General features: G+C 45.1%; 1 long non-coding RNA gene across 1 annotated transcript; it reads left to right on the top strand.

The window, feature by feature from the left end:
- The first annotated feature begins 2,529 nt into the window (after positions 1–2,529).
- Positions 2,530–8,965, top strand: LOC146174015 (uncharacterized). The gene is made up of 3 exons (XR_014701699.1): positions 2,530–2,687; positions 6,682–6,730; positions 8,744–8,965. It is a non-coding gene; the product is annotated as an uncharacterized LOC146174015 (long non-coding RNA).
- Positions 8,966–17,817: the final 8,852 nt, after the last annotated feature.

A 17,817-nucleotide genomic window follows, 5' to 3' on the forward strand; every position in this document is an offset into this window, starting at 1 on the left:
TACGCGAAGTGATTCCCTTATGGCATGAATAAAGCTGGAACCATAGAGCAAATTAGTGCGTGCAAAAGCCATGTCTCTACTTTCAAGCCGAACCTAAGCGTAGCCATGCAGACTGTTTTCACGTACGTCCAGGTTTAACCACAAGCTAAACCGCGGCTAATTTTTTGCTGCGCAATTAATGATCTTACTATGATTTTTTTTCAAACTAATAAATACCTGTTTAGACTTTAAATCTGAAATGCAAAGTTGGACGGCACCTTCAGAAACACATATTCCTCTATTCGAGACGACTAAAACTTCACGTGTACCTTTTTCGCCAAGCACCAAAGAAAGACCACGAAATGCGAAGAAAAAAACGCGAATCTAGCACATTCGAGAGCCAATATTATGCTGCTGTTTATGCGAACAAAACCAGCTTGTGACGTAAATCGACGGCCCCATTGCAGCTGTAGGTCCACATTGGCGATGGCTGCAGCGGGTGCACCGTGCTGGTTGATGTGAACTTTTGGATAGAGTTTTCATTTTTAAGATCGCTCAATGCCGTAACGTTAGCAGCAAAGAGGTTCCTTCGCTTGTTCATCCCTCTGTCTACCAACCTTGCCGGGATTCGAGTCTCAAGCAGCACAATTATGGCTTGCCTGCTGTAATGGCTGATGTTGTCGGTCGGCGTTTGACGCATGAAAACAATATTTGTTAGCAGACCCCGCGTCATGATAACCGAATTACCAACGAAGCCTTTTTCTTCGTTGGGTCAAACAAACCCGCCATCAGCAGCCTTCGCTTGCTTTGAGGCCGGCACTCTAACCTGGCTATTTATGACACTCGGCTGGTAAATACCCTTCCCCGTGGTTGCCGTTGCCAGGGCTGTCAGGGTTCCACAATCCGGTCCGCAGTCTTGCACTATTACTAAACTGGCTGTGATACAAGCAGTCGACATACCCGCGCTCGCGCGCACTAACACACACACACGCACAGGCAAACACGCACACACACACGCACACACACACACGCACACACACAAACCCAGCAGCATGTTCAGCAAACCATAGGCATCCGTTCCAAGATTTTGTGTATCTTCAGAATATTTATATAGCTAACATCTTCCATGAGGCCCTGGTAGCTAAATGTATACTCTTGCAGCTTCAGTTCATGCGGCGGCATTTTCCAAAATTAGACTGCTTCGCGTAAAGGTTACTTCTTGATGTTGCATTAGTCTTGTCTCATTCCCACAATGAGAGGTAGGCAGTGTACATCTATCAGAGGCTTTGTGTAACCGCTGTGAAGAAACTTTCTTCATTGACTAAAGCTTTGTTCCACAAACTTTTCAGTGTGGGTGTGCATGATATTCGTCCTTCGGTAAGCTATAATCAGCCATGTAATATTTTCTGACCTTCGATCAATTCAATGTTTCATAGTCAGCCTTTAAAAGGAAAATGCATTCAACATCACTCAAATATTTAGGTTAGATCTTTATTCTGATTGCTTTATTTATGTGTCAGGCGAAGAGGCGTCTTCGCGTCGAAACGCAGGATATTAAGCTTGCTTCAAGTTCTGCTAAGGTCGCCGTTAGATCTGTCGTCAATTCAGCTTAGTCGACTTAAATAACAAGCAGCCATCGGACAACTTCGCCAATTATGAGAAACCTGCGTTTGTGCAATCGTCAATATAAAATACGTCTGATTGCTGCAGGCTGCGGGGTATGCAAGATGACAAAACGGGTCGAATGTGCGCGCTCAAAAATACCTGATATTTTTCGCACCATTGAGTATGAAGATACCGTAACCGGCAGCTTAAAGAACACGATTAATGAACCTGCAGATGTGAATTTCATACATGATGAATAAGACCCTACCGGCCTTCATAAAGGTTACTCCGCCAATCAGACCCTTTTGATACTCGACACAAGCATATACTTGTCGATTTAAAAATTCGCACATACGCTCCTCGCTGGTATAACGTTAGTCCTCAAAGCTGCTCAGAGGTACGTCAGCTAATTGTTTTAGGTTCATAATGCTTTTATATGTCGCATTTATATTCGAAGAGAAACATCCACTAGTTGAACAGGGCTTTGCAACGTCGACAATTTGGCTTTTAATAATGAAGTCAAGATGATGGCGTCATAGCAGAAGGAATGTAATAATGGGAATCTCAAGTCTTGATTACCTAAGCATTATGCCTGCTTTTTCCAAAGCTCTTTCCTCCAAACGAAATATAAAACGACTCATCACTTCTGAGTAGATGAATAGAACTTTGCGATAGATTAAGTGAATTTTTCACCACATTCGACGAACAGGAGGACGATTCACAGGCGGTAAGTAATCAGTAAACCATTAAGTGTCATCAAAATGAAAGAAAAACATATCGCAGCCTAATCTCTGCAGTGTCATATTCCGGCGCACTGATTTGTTCTGCACATTTTTGCGTTAAAATTAACGTAAATGGATTCCGCCTGCCATCAGACTCCACTGCTTTATGCACCGCGCACATTGGTTCAAAAATCATACATGCACAAAATCTTTCTTTTTCTTCTGATATGTATAAATACTCGAACATAAAGAAAAGATAACTGACGCGCACACGTTCTCAAAGCGAGATCTCTGCGGTAAAAAACGAGCTTGACCAAGTGAAATGAGGAAAGCGGTGATTTGCCTCCTCCTCCTCCTTACAGTAATTGTGGTGATCACCGAGTAAGTGAAGCGTTTTGTTGTTCAACATTATTTGCAGGCAGTTATTGAGGTGGGTCGGGTCTTAAAAAAACCTGTTCTGACTGAGGGCTTGGTTATAAATATTTCAGTGGTAAATGTAGCAAGAATCAGAACAGCACCGGTGCTTAATGGGAAGAAGCTCACGAAACCACCGCGCTTATTCGACTGAGGAAGAAAACAGTCTTGCTCCAAGATATATGGTTCAGCTAGGGTGCTTCGATGACGGCGGCGCGCTTGCATCGAGGTACCCTAGCCTCGGCCGCATGGTGGCGCCGGACTGTAGACTTGCAAGAAATATTTTTCTGGGGTGTTAAAGGGTGTTATAGAGAGGGGGTAATGTAGAGGAGGAGATGCAGCGCTCACATGTGTGTGTGTGTGGGGGGGGGGGGGGGGGGGACATCCTCTGGCTACTCCCCTGGCATCAGAAGAGTGTCCGCAGTGTGGCATTGCAGCCCTCTCTTTGAAGAGACGTCAACTCGATGCCACAATTGCAGAAAAAGAATGGGCAATCAGGGTAAATTATACGGCGCGAATGTCTTGGGTGTAGACGCGGAATCAAGAAAGGTTTTAACCGGTGTAATACGGCATTATTCTAGCGACAGGGACTACTACGGACTTCGGCTGTCTAGAGGAGCGAACAGGTATTCTTAGGAGCACCACCTAGTTCACCCGCTGCGGCGTAATGCCTCCAGGGTCGAAATTGACGGCGTAGAAGCTTTTCAGAGCGCTCTTGCAACGGATCGGGTTTCACACAGAGATATTGTCATCCGACATCCACAGTACCTTCTATGGTGGAGGTTTTAGTGCTGAGCGTCGTATTTTTGTTGATGCCTGATTCGCTGGCGAAGTTGACGAGCGACTTCTATGTGAAGGAAAAAATGGTCAGCGCTCACGACAGAGGAGGGAGCAGGATCCGGAAGAAGCACAACATCCATTTATGGTTAAGCCATTCCGACCATGAACCCAGTGAAATAGAGTGAAGCGTGTCTTTCGTAAGGTGCATGTTTGTACGCGGACATAATGTAAGGCTGTATTGTGGCCACTTTTCCATGGTTATCGTATATAGATCAATGTCATATTAGAAAGTGGCTTTTTTAAGCCGCTCCGTAAGTAGATTTCCATCCCTGCCGTGCTGGTGCAGTGGTTAAGATGCCAGACTACTGCACCAGAGTACCTGGGTGCGATCCCGACCGCAGGCTGCTGCGTTTCGATGGAGACTATACGGAGTCGCGCCAATGGGCACGTGAAAGATCCCCAGGTAGTCGCAAATACTATGCAGTCCCCTACTACAGCACTTCTTTCTCTATATAAACTTTCACACCCACCTTCCTCCCTTCCTTAGGGCGCGTGTCAGGTGTCCACAGAGCAAGTAGGGATATATAAACCTTTGATATGAATGAATTACGTATGACTGATGCCATCGTGTATAAGTACTAGGCTCATAAGCGTAGATGTAAACGAGGTTTCCGTATCAATTAACACGGCTGTGGAGGTACCGTGACGAAGCGCAATGTTGTAAAGGAGTAAATGCTCATCTTCGACTAGGGTACCACGGGAATAAATGTAATCGCACAATGGAGGCTCACATGGTCAACGGAAACCACAATATACTAATTTATCTATTCGGGACACCGGAAAAAGTCTGACTAAGTACATGCAAACATGTTACAATTGGAGTTGCGGGGTATCGGTAGGCTGCGTGAGCCCGGCTGGTTTATGGGCGGCATTTTCCCCCTCTGGCTCTCTAGACAGGACCGAATGTAGAGGTGAAAAACTACAGCTAGCCTTGGCTAGAAAAACGTTTTGCACATCCACGCCAACATACGGGAAAACTATACGTGGTTGGAAGAAAGGACTTCAAGGCACGCACGAATAACTTCGTTATGAATGCTGTGGGTACTTCATGCAGATAGACAGTTTCCGTTGGGCCGTAGTTCTTCTTGCGGAGCCCACCGCCTCGCACACCAAATGGCGACAGCACGCGCCTGAGGAGTCGAGGGAAAGATGGAGTGGTTCACTCGATGTCTTCGAAGAAGGCGGCACCGAGTTTCCGGGGCGCAATAATTGACTTCGCACTGGGACATAGTGTGACTATCCTAAACCACCTCAGCTTTGTATGCCATCCCGTCACTGTAAAAGGAGCGCGCTGAGGCATACGCTACTGCCATCTGTCAACTGTTCTGTGTCGGCGTCCTCGTCGAAGAGACCAAGTATAGGCATGCACTAGAGACGGGACTTCCAGGAAGGCTCTTCCTGGTCGTAGTTTCAAAAGAAAGGTTCGGCGTCTGTCGCCAGTCTGGTCATGGGCCTAACCAACTTGCAGAAGTTTTGAAGAAACCGCCAATAACACCAACAGAAGCCGAGAAAACAATGCAGGTACTGTTTATTTGTCTGCTCGAAGAATGGAGCTGTGGCGATAATCTTTCAGGGTCCTGCACAACGGCTCCAATGCTGACAATGTGGGCAAGAAACTCCGTCACTGAACGCGAAGTGACATTGCCTCGAAAACAGCGCATACATTTCAGATGCTCACCAAACATGTAGGAGATAATCACAACGTCTTCGAGTTATAGAAGGCATGACTGCCACTTCAGGCGAGAGAGCATGGTATCCATTATTCGATGGAACGGGGCAGGGGTTGAGTAGAGGCAAAATGTATGCTACGGCTTCGTGGTGGCGTCGAAGAGAGTCAGAGGGGTTGCAATTTTCAGGGCACATAACCCGAGATTGGGGGGGTTTCAGCCAAATGGGGCTGAAACGTGGAGGCTAACCAAGAGAGTTCTACTTAAGTTGAGGACAACCCAGAGGGCTATGGAACGAAAAATGGTAGGGGTAACATTAAGAGATAGAAAGCGTGCAGAGTGGGTCAGAGAAAAAACTCAAGTTACCGACATTCTAGTGGAAATTAAGAAGAAGAAACGGACATGGGCAGGACATGTAGTGCGAAGAGAGGATAACCGATGGTCGCTGAGGGTAACAAACTGGATTCCAAGGGATGGAAAGCGTAGCAGGGGGCGGCAGAACGTTAGGTGGGCGGATGAGATTAAGAAGTTCGCAGGGGTCAAGTGGATGCAGCTAGCACAGAACCGGGTTAAGTGGAGAAATATGGGAGAGGCCTTCACCCTGCAGTGTGTATAATCAGGCTGGTGGTGATGATGATGATGATGATGATGATGATGATGATGATGAAGAACCCGAGTTTGGTTTGTTTTGAGTCAGATGTTTATCGTTCCAAAGCGATTCGAGCTACGAGAGACACTGAACTGGAGGTATCTGGAAATTTCAAACCCCTGGAGTTCTTTAACGTGCACTGACAGACATCGCACAACACACAAGCACCTTGCTTTTCGCCTTCATTGAAAAGTGGCTGCCACGGCCGGAATTCGATCCCACATCCTTGAGCACCGCCGTCAAGCGTCTCACCACTGCACCACCGCGGCGGTGCAAATCCAGGTTTCAGGTTAGTGGGTGTTGAGTGCACTACTGAAAAATAAACTGTGCGAATTGAGGGTTTACGAAATGGGACTTTACTGCCATGTAACTGTCATGTCAGCTACATGAGACTACGGGACTGCGTATTTTCGAATACAGTATCTGTGCGATCAAACCAGCAGTAAGCATACTGCGGTATTGCGATTCGCGAGAAACAAAGAGATGTCTGTTAGAAGATTACATATTTCGATTTATACATGCCCGTATGTTAGTGAAGCTCTCCTATGTAGATTTAGAAATTTTCAAAATTGCGAACAAAATTTATTTCCTAATAGAAATAGCTTTAGTAGTCCGTTAATACAATTTTACACATTTTCGTTAGTTTTCTCCGGGTTGTAACGAAGCTTCAAAAGGAACAAAAGTGCATTTCTGCATCCGCAAGATTTATTCACGTCCAACCCTTTACCTGAATTTCCCGCAGTGGACATAACATGTGCGACCTTTTAAGGGGGCTGTTTCCTAATTTTTGCCAATAACGTTTCAGAGCTCACTGGCCTGTCATTGCCACTATCCCCAGGGACTGCAGTGAAAGAGTAAATATTCAATTTCTTCATTTTGTATTAAAATGTACAAACCAGAAAAAATTTAGGTTTTACTTCAGCATTTATTGAGCCACTGGTGTTCATGTGCAATATTTGCCGAACGTTTAGAGCCCAAAGGAGCTGCTCCTAAGTTATGTAGTTGCGCTACTTTAACTTTCCTGTAGGTCGTTTTCAAGATTTGAAACACTGGGTATGCATTATGAGCCACAAAGTGCGGCTCAGAAGCAGGCTCCTTAGATCGAAACCTTTGACAAAAACTGTAGATTCTTCACTTGCCAACACTCGCGCATTTCCATTGCTTTTTTTATAGCGCGAGCATGTCTTCACGTAGGAAAAGCTTTCAATGCTGTATATTTGCGCCGGCGAATTCATGGCCTGTTGCGGCATACATGAAAAACATTTTTTGAGTTTGAGTCACTTTGTAACGTAGCCTGTAGCTGTATTGTTCAAACGCTCGCATGCGAAATAGTTTTAGCGCAGATATGCAAAATCCTTGTGGCCGCAGAAACAAAAATAAGTTCCGCTGCGTGATTTTCTTTGTAGGAAAGTGTTTTTGAGTGGCTAATTAAAATACAACTTTTTAAATGTTTCTAAAAAAATTCGAACCTAATTTGCCATGTGAGCACATACTAGAGGCTGGGACTGCTTAAGCTTGCACTGCACTGCTTGCACTGCTCAGGCTGCGCTCAATTGAATCCATCAACAATCTTTGTCTCTCGCTTAGTTGAGATAGTAATTCGTATTACGCTTAATATTTTATATTAGGCTAATTTATTGTTATGGCTAGTGTGGCGAGTGATTGAAAAACCATGGTTCAATCAATCAATCAATCAATCAACTTTTATTTCCAAACAGAACTACACATAAAGGTATGCTGGTCAATCTAAGCACGCAGTGCTTGTGTTGCAGTTTTAGAGCCAGTGTTGCATTTTTTAGAGGAAATAAATTATTACAAATTCAGAAACAAAGCACAATCGAGGAAAAAAAATTACGCACACACAAACAAAACACACAAACACAGAAACTATGTTTTGATTTTAAATAGATATCGCATCCTAATATAGCTAGATTTTACGCATTTTTCAATATTTTCAAATATTGTCATATCGTCATAATTTGCGCATTTGTAATAACCGTTAAAGGCCCTTCACTCAGAAAATCTGGCGTCGGCGGGGTCGGCCGCTGTGCGAACAATCACGGGCACGGCGCTGGCAGCTCACATGGCAAAGATTCATAGATAATTTGTGCGGCTTAAAGAAACCACATAGTATCAGAAAGTCATGAGCAGCTGTCACATCGGGACGATCATGTGAGGTGAAAGATGGAATAAGATTCAGCATTTCAGTCCTCGTGGATACAGAGTCAAGCACACTACACCTAGGCCACGCAGGCATGATCTAGGGCCAGGATAGCTCTGCTTTATACGTCGAGTGGTTGCTTATGTTACCACGTAATGCTTTTAAAGGTGGTGCTTAGGAGTCCCCCATACTTGTGGTTGTTTGCTGAGAGGCGCGGAAAGCCAAGCTAGAGTTCTATGTATCAGAAGGAGGCCGCTGGATGATAGGTAAAATAGTTGCATTGTGGCGTGCTTGTATCGTCAAAATAATGACTCTTTCCTTCAGATGCCCTTACGTAACAACACTGGTTTGTTTTAAGAAAAAACGAGGACAACTTTCCATTTACGCGTACACACGTGCCAGTATAGGCGCGTAAATTCGAAAGGCCGGTGAAAGGGCGGTCGGGAGGTCGAGGGGGGTATATGAGCGACCAATGACGCCGCGACCTTATCAAGAGCTTTGGGAGGCACCGCTGAGAGTGGAGTGAGCTATGCACTAGAACGCTATATGCTGAACTTTAGCCCTCTTGAAGTGATTTCCCGTTGATAGCGTAAACATAGAGTGAAAAGAAGTTTTCTTTGTTTCTGCAAATAGAGATTCGCACAAAATAGCTCATTTTTGCACAGTACCTAATAAATTGGCTTCGTGTTTTCGTAACATGTTGCAGTGTAACGGGTACCACGTCGGAGCTAAATGTATGAATGGATGCGTGTGCCAATTTCGGCAACTTCCAGTAACTCCTGGAAGAATTGGCCAGAATAAACGTGAGAAGTTCTGCCTTCCCGTACCTGCCACCTTCTAATGGCTGCTTGCGGCGCAAGCTTCGAGAAAGCGCTCGACAGTTTCTTGAGTTTACTCTGCGGAGAAATAAAAAAGAAATCGCAATAAAGTTACTCTTTATTCCTTTATTCGGAGCCATGCCAATACACTCGAAACATTGCAAATGCTGAAAAAAGAACATGAAATTGATTTTCAAGACCGATGAACATGTGCCGTCAACTGCAATTGAATCTAACGGCATGTTCAATCACATAAATCAAAACATAATTTGCAATAAATACAAAGTAAAACATGGTCAAGAACACATTATTTTCTCATGAAACAAAATAACATGAATAGGAGAATAAAACACTTAGTGACCAGCTTTATGCCACAGTGTTGGCATGGAACCATCATTACTCGTCCTTTATCAACACAGAGGTCAGAATTAGTTGATATTGGCAAAAGGAGAAACCAATGTTACAGACAGGCAACTGCTTTATTGTGCGGGTGATGCGGAGCAGTCGAATCAGTTGTAAATAAAACACATAATAGAAAGCACTTAAGGCCCCTTAAGCGATAAGGCCAAAGTCTTTTGGGGCTATAGTTCTACTGTAGTGCTCATTTGAAGGAACTCCGCCGATGATACAGGACAGGAGAGCTGCTTCTTCGATGTCATACTGGAGATCAATAGGTCCACTCGGCGGTGACGGCGCGCACTCGTTACGCCGCTTGTTGTTTTGAGCTGCCGCAGATTGCGTGTGTTGATGGTCGACGTTATTCGACTTGCGGCTAAGGCGATCACGCCCCCTTCTTGGGACGGGTGTGAAGCCCTCCTCTTCGCACCCTCTACATTGTCGCCATAGAAACGGCATGATCACGCCCCCGGCATGGAGTAGTTTGTTAGCGCGCTCGGCTGGTGATCGGTGGGTAGCAGTTAGGTTTCAGGCACAGGATAATTTTTGAAAGGTTAAACACTCCATCAGCCAAGAAAGGTATGTTTTTGGATTGGCTTTGAATTTGACTAAGCGTAACACTTTGTGGACTGATGATGCGTGCACCACAGATGAGCCAAGGAAAGTGTCACCTTAAAATTAATGGGCATCATCGTTTTGCAAATGGAGGAAGGAAAGAACTTAGAACAGGCCCTGAGGTCAGTTTTTTTAACAGCGAGATCGAACATCGGGGCAACGATTCTCCTTTATCCACTCACCGAAACATGAAGATCCGGAAAAGGTACGAGATTTAAGCTGACGAGTACTGCATACTGTGTGGATTCCGCTTCTTTTAGTGCCTATAGTCCGGACGCGGCACGGCCGCGCCCGGACTATAGGCACTATACCCGGACGCTGTAACGTCTCTCCTCCTCCTTTACCCTCCGCCTTCTTTTTCTCCGCAACGCTCACGAACCACGGGCCGTTAGCAACGCTCTTGCTAATGGCCGGAGTTTTCATAGCAATAGCGATGCCGTTGCTAATGGCCCGACTTGGCTAACCGTAAGTTTTGACGTCACTTCTGCCACACTTCCCCCAATGCATTGGGAATGCATTTCCTTCCTCCATATTTTTGCACAAGGCTGTCGCTCGCACCTATGAAATCAAGCGATGGCGCTGCGAAACTGCGAGAAGGTTTAACTGGGTTAGTCCGGCACGGTGGCAAAGTATTGGGCCCCATGCTAGCCCCTTATTACTCCGTGTTCAAAATGCACTTTTTGTCCAACATGTGACATTAAGCCATCTCTTTGATGTTGTAGGAATCTGGTACTTACACATTGTTGGAACTGTATAAGCTTCCAACGCATAGCTAAAGCTTCTTAAGTTTCTCCAGCCCTCGCAACGACTAATTAAGACTGTTTGTGAGAATCAGTAAGGGGTTTTTCGAGATTAATTCAAAAATCTACGAGCATGCCGAAAGAAATTCTGTGCATATATTGACTACTATGGTAGAGTTATAGTGCATGAGAAAAAAGGATGAAAAAAGGCTATTTGCCTAAAATAATGAAAATAACACCAACCAAATGAAAATATCTACAGAAAAAAATGAGAGGACAGTGGACATACCGACTACTTATTTAACAGATGAGGGCGCACTTATATGGAGGACATGAAGCCACAGAACCATTGCGCAATCCTAAGCCCACACAACCGTCCATCGTGGAATAAATAGCTGTATAGCTAATAGGAAGGCGTGTTCATTCTCCTAATGACACCAACCTAAGACAGAAACGCAAACAGAACAGGCACTTTAAGTATTATGGCGAAGCTACGTCAAATATGTCGCAAAGACAGTATTAGAGCTCAATCTTTGTCAAACATCGTGAAAGAATGGTACTGGTTCTCGCTGTTTATAGCTACGTAATCTATGTCGAAAGAAGCTTTCTAAAAAGACAACAAACAGTAAGGCACAGTGGCACCTTGATAATTTAAAAAGTTGGTAAATTGCAGGCTCCCCAGGACAAGCTTTAATTAGCACTTGTTGCTAATAAGGTGCAGAAATGAACTTTTTTCAAGCTCTGTATTTATTCTGCTGCAAAAAAAAAGTGATTATACGATGCCATAATAGGATTATAAGTAGCAAGTATCTTTTTTCCATCGTATAAATGGACCACTTGCGACACTCCAGACTGCTTTCCTGACACGTTTTGTTGGTACAAAAGCACAGCCGCATTCTGAATCATCACAACCTTGCATGTAGCTGGTAAAGCTTCAAGACTACAGCGTGTTGCACAATTATATGCACGCCGCAGAATGCGTCTTCCAGCTAAACCGCTCAATCCTCGTAGCTCAAGTTTCGCGCAGAATTGGCATTTAGTTGGCAGTATTGTTGTACCACATTTGCTTAGGGTACTTGCCTTGCCTTACTCGGTCAGAAGCCAGGTGTTTTGAATCGTATGCGGCACTACGAAGCATGTAAACTGTCTTCCCCAGCGCAGGTACCTCTATGGTGGCCGGCTAATCAAATGCCGACCAAATACCATTTCGGGCGATAATCTTAGCTATTTGAGAGTGTATATATATATATATATATATATATATATATATATATATATATATATATATATATATATATATATATATATATATATATAATGAGAGATCGGGGCAGACGAACGATGACAGATTTATATCCGATGTCTCGGCATGGGCCCGGCCTTCGTCAGTATATATATATATATATATATTATATATATATATATATATATATATATATATATATATATATATATATATATATATATATATATATATATATATATTTATTTATTTATTTAAAATCTTGGTCCAAGATTTTAAAAACGGCGTTTAGCCCTAGCACAGTAAACAAATTCAGAGATATTCAGTATTGCATATATGCAGTGTTTTTCGCTCACTAAAGTTAATTGGTAAGGACTAATTAGCTATTTTTAATAATTAGTTTCAGAGAAAAAGTGTTGATGCAGAAGTTGTAGCTCATCTGAAATAACGGCTAGCTATGCTGTTTCTATCAAAATAGTGTTTATGTGAAGTGATAAGTTTACATGCCGAAAACGACGCCTGACGAAATAGAAAACTTGCTCGTGACTGCGGCATCACTTTAAACATCGAGACGCGTCCGAGATAACCAAATCCGCTTATCTGGTCCGTGCTCTCTACGATGAAGCTCGTTTCAGGGAATGGCTGGCCTATAAATGCCTATAAGTCAAAGCCTATAAATGAATGCCGTAAGTCGTAGCGGGATGGAAACAACTAGCAGATTTTTAAGCAGATATACAACTTTTGTATTTACACTTTTTCCCTCAAGACAATAGTTAAAACAATACCACTTATTCCTCACTAATTAACTTTTGTGAAAGAAAAAATATCCCAGGTTACCATAGGCAACTCTGAGCAGATCTGAATTTGGATAGCTTTCACTAGGCTGGGACCCACAGCAATTTTTAAACTCTTGGTCCAAGCTAGCTGGGATACCGGGTATATTATTCTCAAATTGCTCAAATATTGCACAGAAATAGCATTTGGTTTGCAACCACCATAGAGTTGCTATAAATAGCACAAGAAGGCGCCACCGGTGCCAGCACTGGGACAGCCGTTTCTTCGCCCACCTGCTTCTTCATCGCAGTTATATTGCCGAAACATTCCTTGATGGACTATATAAAACTCTCCCCAAGTGCTCAATGAGTCTGCGTGGTTCTTCTACCAATCAAGGTGGTATGCTTGAAAAAACAAAAACACGACATTCGAGCACCAAATAAATTTTCATCACTTATAGCAGCTCACACACGCATATACGCGCACACACACACGCGCGCGCAAATGTACGCACAAACCGCTACTGCTCAAGCGCTGTAACCATGGCAACCATTTGCGCCGTTATATAGGCGTTGCACAGCTGCGCTGATGGGGCTGGTGCAGGTGGGTAACCGCTGCTTGCGGCGGGGCTGGCCTGGCACCGAATTTTTCTGTTGTAGGCCGTCATTGCACACGCCACCGCTGGTGGTGGACGACGGCTGTTGTTGCGCCGCGCGTCTTTCTCTCCCTCTTCCTTTTTTTTCTTCTCTGTTTTATCTTCTATCTGCACGAGGCAGCGGAGGTGGCTCAGCTAAAGAGTCAGTAGCAGGCCCGTGCATTCTTTTTTTCCTTCTTCCTACAGCCACGACAACAACAACAACAGCTCGCTACAGAGAAGAGGAGGGTAGCGGCATCTGAGCAGGTTTACGCGCCAGCGCCGAGACGAGAGGAAGGGTAGTTTCCACACTGTGCGTGTGCGCCGCTGCTGAAAGCTGACCGAGTGGAGCCGGAATGCGTCTCAAAGGCATGGATGTGAATTCTGCCTACAACGAAGTAATTTCGACCGCTCGGGAATCAAACGTGCACTGACAACACACAACACACGGACGCCTCTCCATTTCGCCTCCATCGATGCGCAGCTGCCGGCGCTTAGTTTCGTAGCCGGGTACTCTGGTTCCGAAGCCGCTTCCGCTCCATATTCAGTTCAGCAGCATTGAAAACGTACAATTATTTGGAAAGAGTTTTGAAAGCAATTTTGCTAAAATATGGCGGACCTATGTGATAACGATCTTATATCAGTAGATACTCTCTCATTCGGCTTCTGATGTTTCGGCTTATGATGTTCTGTTTTTGATTTCGAAACCCCGCCGGGGTGGTGCAGTGGTAAGACGCCCGACTACTGTGCCGGAGTTCCCGGGTTCGAACCCGACCTCGGCGGCTGCGTTTCGATGGAGGCGAAACGAAGAGGCGTCGTGTGCTGTGCAATGTCAGCGCACGTTAAAGATCCCCAGGTGGTCGAAATACTCCGTAGCCCTCCACTACGGCTCCTTTTTCCCTCTTTCCATTTTCATTCCCACCTTCCTCCCTTCCCTTACAGCGCAGTTGCGGTGTCCACAGAAAACAAGTGAGACAGTTACTGCGCCTTTCCCTTCCTACAATAAATCAGTAAAATCAGTTTTGATTTCGAACACGCTCCCGGCTAACTTTCTATGGCAGCTTATTACTTTTGGTCGGTCGGTCGGTCGGTCGGTCGGTCGGTCGGTCGGTCGGTCGGTCGGTCGGTCGGTTGGTTGGTTGGTTGGTTGGTTGTGGTTGGTTGTGGTTGGTTGGTTGGGAAAGACGCTGTATCTGTCACACTTGCTCTGTGGACACCTGAACCGCGCCGTAAGGGAAGGGAGGGAGGTGTGAGTGAAAGTGGAAAGAGAGAGAAAGGGGGGCCGTAGTGGAGGGCTACGGAGTAATTTCGACCACCTGGGGATCTTGACATGCGCTGACATCGCACAGCACAGGGACACCACTTCGTTTCGGCTCCGTCGAAACGCAGCCGCCGTGGTCGGGTTCGAACCCGGGAACTCCGGCAGAGTAGTCGGGCGTCTTACCACTGCATCACCCCGGATTGTGAGCGCCGGGAAAATGAAAAGAATTTCCCCACATTCTAAGCTAACTATGTATATAACAGTATGCTAACAAGAGTGTCTTAGATTACCTATACGTGCCAAAACTTCAAAAACGAAGCCCCTTGCTCTTGCATAGAAGTTGAAACAGCCTCTATTAAACTAGGAAAATTTGGTGGTACACACTGGACATTTCGACCATGCTCAACATATGCATATAGTCATGCTGTATATCGTACAGGTGCCTAAAATCAAAAGCTGTGACTAAAATGAGAAAGTACCCTTTAGAGTTTTTTCTGGCCTGTTTGCTCGTAAACTTACGAGTAACCTATGTAAGAAGCACAATTTGTTTTTGGTACCCTGCCAGCCTTTGATGATGTTTATTTTGGTTCAAATTACTCTGATTAATATACACCAATAGGAAAAGAAGTGATCTAGAAAAAGCATCAGCAACGCTCTATTAACTTACCGTTTTAGAGCGCAGCTCTTTGGCGTCCGTTCCTGGGTTTCGCGTCGGCGTCGGCATCGTCGTCGGCCTCGTAACCAGCTCCGCCCCCCTTTCATCCCCCCAGCGCTAGCAGCGACCGACTGATGCCGCTGACGCCGCTAGAGAGTCAAGATAACGTGACTGCATAGAACACCGTCGCCGCCATGCAGAAAGAGGAGGGGAGGGTCCCCCCCCCCTGTTCCTGTGTGGCGGATAGGGTGCTCTTCAGTTGCCGACGCGCCGGTTATTTCACGTAGGCCCCGGCACGTCGACGAATACGTGACCACCTTCCCACGGCTAGACCTGGTTCTTGGCGCTGCGGAAGCGAGGGTATCATATTGTTTGCGTCGGCATCGGCGGCGTTGTCCCTGAAACCAACTCCGCAGCTGGGTTTGACTCGCTATCGGCGTCAGCAGCATCAGTCAGTCGCTGCTATCTCTTCCCTCCTCCCTTTATCGCGTTGTCCGCTTGCTGCGCGCGTTTCTGCCCCCATCGTTTGCCGCTGGGTGTACACGCCGCCCCCCTTCCCCCTCTTCCTGCGAGTTTCCGGTTGTCAAAGCGCCGGCTCTAACTTAATTCCTTTCTTCGCTCTCCTCCAATGCGCAACCCCTGTGCGGTGGCAATCAGAGAGCCAGATCGGTGGCGGCGGATCTGTATATGTGCATCGCCCGAGCCGAAATTGCCGCTGCCGTTCGCCACTGCGAAATTATCTGCCAGTTCTTTCTGAGCCATGAGCGAGACGAATGTTGACATAAAGACAAACAGGAATTTCTTCACACTTATGCGGGAGAACATCCCGTTCCTCTCGCTCGTAACGCGTACCACGGCTGTGACAACCTCGCGAGGCACTTGTGTAGATCTCGTCTTTGAGAATCAAGCATTGGTGTACCAAGTCGAACATATATCAGTCTATTTCTCCGACCACAAAGCTTCCTTCATGACTGTCAAGAACTGTTAGTGGAGTCTTTGTTAAAGGAATACGTGTGAAAAATAATAAAAAAATTCTGTGATAGCGCATACATGTGTTGCTCGATTTCTTTGCCTCAATCTATCGAAAAGGTGAAACAGCTTATTTGCTGCGCTCAAATTTCGCATTAGGAAGTAACGTAATCGTCGGTAATTTTTTTCATTTTCGTACCGTATACTTTGAAAGTAAAAGACCGAGGTGACACGTTGAACGAAAAGTTAAAAGCATTTTAACGCGATAAAGCTCATCATGAGAGCAGCTCATTATGACAGCTGAGCTGATTGCGAGAAAGTATTCAGGCAAATTGCATGCTTACAAACGTTTAAGGAGAATCAAATGTGAGGGAGGCACATGATTTTATGCACATGCGGATGCTCTTTTAGCAAACCCCTCATCGCAAGCTGTTATGACATTGCGCCTGGAGCGAATAGCTGGCCGAAATAAGGCCCATGAGCCTCCGTGGAGGAAGCGGATTCTCACTCTCGCATAATGATTCATAGAAACTCTGTTTCATGGCCATAAAGCCGGTTTGTTTCTCCAACATGCAAACAGAAAAGCACATACCAGCAGTATAAGCTTATTGTTAAGAAGATTCAAAGAAAAAGAGCGAAATAGGCGTGTGAAATCAAATTATTGCGTTTGTTCAGGAGAGTCGTGTTGCTGCCGGTACAGTTTTCTGTATTATTAGGAAACTAGTTAACAAACTAGCCAGCGTTTTCCAGAGCCGAACAGATGTTCGGCTGGGAACAGAGGGCCAGTTATGAACCCGCTGATCAGCTCAAAACCCAACCGTGTTTTATGTTTCCCAAAAATAGATTATCATCAACAGCCTGACTAGACCTACCCCAGGGAAAAGAATCATCCGTGTCCCTCCAATCACCCACGTCCTGTACAAATTGTATCTATTCGTTAACCAAAAACCTCCTAATTTCATCTGCCCACCTAACATTTCGCCACTCCCAGCTGCGCTTCCTTTCTTCATTTCAGTGATCCACACAGTTTCCGACAACCTCAGTTACCTAAGCCTTTTATCGGCACCAAAAGCAGCCGCGTGAAATTCAACAACGCTCAGCGTAAGAAAAAAGCTATGACAATAACTCACATACCATCTTTTTCCACGTATAGATTCACAGAAACAGGCGTATTCACAAGTAAAAAAGGTAGTTAAATTTAGAGCGTGTAGGGCAGTACGCATCCAGGCGAACATGCGCGTTGTCTATCTCTGCAGCTACGAGAGATACAGCATGGTGCACCAGAAATATGTTTACTTCACACTGTAATTCAAATCAGCCTTTCAGTGATGGAAATATTTTTCACTATGCCAAATTTGGGCAGGGCTACAGTGTAGGAAATAAAGCTACGTAAGCTCTCAAGTGCGTATGGTAAGGCTTGTTAGAGTTTGCAATCGCCCTCAAATAACGTTTCTCACCACGTGTGTAGGTTTTACCATGAAAATGCGGAAAGATGTTTGCACATCTTGTAAAAAAACAAGGTATAAGACAGGATGAAATCGCTAACTCATTCTGAGAAGCCTGGTGGCTGCTATTAAACGCAGATATGCACACAACGATGCACTTTCAGAGCATATATTTGGAGCGGCTTGAACCTATTGTAATGAATAATGCTTTTGCTCACAAAATATTTTAT

This window comes from Amblyomma maculatum, chromosome 11 (genome assembly GCF_055883805.1).
Source record: "Amblyomma maculatum isolate TAMU_Amacu chromosome 11, ASM5588380v1, whole genome shotgun sequence".
Classification (NCBI taxonomy): Eukaryota; Metazoa; Arthropoda; class Arachnida; order Ixodida; family Ixodidae; genus Amblyomma; species Amblyomma maculatum.